The following is a 2,097-nucleotide window of genomic DNA, read 5'->3' on the forward strand; positions in this document are numbered from 1 at the left end:
ATGTACCCTGCAAAACTATCTTTCAAAACTGATGGAGAAATAAGATACTTCCATGACAAAGAATGTCTAAGGAAATTTATGATCACCAAACCAGCACTCCAAAATGTTTTGAAGGACATTCTAGAAAGAGATAACAAGGACTACAACTCCATGAAGCACAGCAGGGGAATCCACTAGGTAAAGCAAACAATTAAACAGAGGGGAAAAAAAAAAGGCAGGGAAGAGCCAACAACAGGAAAATAACATGATAAACATAAATCTGGCTGGGCGTGGTGGCGCATGCCTGTAATCCCAGCACTTGGGAGGCTGAAGCAGAAAGATCATTGCGAGTTTGAGGCCAGCCTGAACTGCAGAGGTAGATTGTGTCTCAAAAAGCCCAAAAAAAAAAAAAAAAGGATAAGTCAATACATATCAGTTATAACCATCAAAGTAAATGGTCTCAATTCACCAATCAAGAGACAGACTGGCACAATGGATCAAGATGCAAGATCCAACAATATGCTGCATACAAGAAACACATTTAATTAGAAAATTCATAGATTGAAAGTCAAAGGATGGAAAATAATACTTCGTGAAACAGGGACCCAGAAAAAAGTAGGGGTAACTATTTGCAGACGAAGTGAATTTTAAGCCAAGAATGATTAAGAGATAAAGAAGGTCACTACATCCTTGTAAAGGGAACAATCCAAGAGGAAGAGATAACAATTATAATGCAACAAATACCAGTGCACTCACCAATATAAAACAAATATTAATGGACATGAAAAATTAAATAAGCACTGTTGTATTGGGGGATCTCAATAACCCACTGTCACAAAAAGACAGATCAACTAGACAAAAAAATCAACAATGAAATATTAGAACTGAACAAAATAGTTGAACAAATGGACTCAGTAGATGTCTACAGAATGTTCCACCCCACATCAGACTACACATTTTTCTCAGCTGCACATGGGATGTTCTCCAAAATAGACCACATACTAGCTCATAGAAGATGCTTACATAAATGCAAAGGAACTGAAATTATCCCATGCATATTATCAGACTATAGTGCAATGAAATTGGAAATCAATGGCAAAAGAAACCATAAGAACGTCATAAACACATGGAAATTAAATAGCACCCTCCTGAACAACCAATGAGTCACAGATGAAACTGAAGAAAAAATTACAGTTTCTACAATTAAATGATAATGACAACACAATATACCAGAAGTTATGGAACACAAGGAAAGCAGTCATTTTTTTTTTTTTTTTTGGTACCGGGAATCGAACTCAGGACATATGCTGCTGAGCTATATCCCTGGGGAAAGCAGTCTTAAGCGGGAAATTTATAGTAGTGAATACCCATACCAGAAAAACAGAGCAAGCACAACTGTTTAACTTAATGGTGAACCTCAAACTTCTAGAAAAAGATGATCAGGCTAAGCCAAAAGCGTGTATGAGGAAATTATAAAGATCAGACCAGAAATTAATGCACTGGAGACTAAGAAAATATAAAGAATCAATGAATCAAAGAGCTGGTTTTTTGAAAGATTAAATAAAATCAACAAACCCTTATCCACCTTATCAAAAAAAGGAAAGACAAGACTCAAATCCATGCAATTAAGAATGAAAAGGGTAAAATCACAAAGACTCTGCAGAAATCCAGAAGATCATCTATATCAACTTTGAAAACTTGTATCCTAATAAGATGGAAAATACAGAAAAAATGGACAGATTCCTAGATACATATGAATTTCCAAAGCTCAATCAAGATATAAAAATCCTAAATAAACTAATATCAATGAAATTGAAGATGTAATTAAAAACCTGCCAAAAAAGAAAAGCCCAGGCTCTGATGGACTCACTGCTGCATTCCACAAGAAATTTAGAGAAGACCTGACACCACATGAAATTTAAAGGGAAGCAATACTCCCAAATTCATTCCTGGAAGCAAGCATTACCCTCATACCAAAACCAGAGAAGGACCTAACTAAGAGAACTACAGGCCCATCTCCCTAATGAACATAGATGCAAAAATCTTCAATAAGATACTGGCAAAAAGAATGCAGCAAATCATCAAGATTGGGCTGGGGATTTAGCTCAGCGGCAAAAG

This window comes from Chinchilla lanigera, unplaced genomic scaffold (genome assembly GCF_000276665.1).
Source record: "Chinchilla lanigera isolate Chin_1 unplaced genomic scaffold, ChiLan1.0 scaffold00021, whole genome shotgun sequence".
NCBI lineage: Eukaryota > Metazoa > Chordata > Mammalia > Rodentia > Chinchillidae > Chinchilla > Chinchilla lanigera.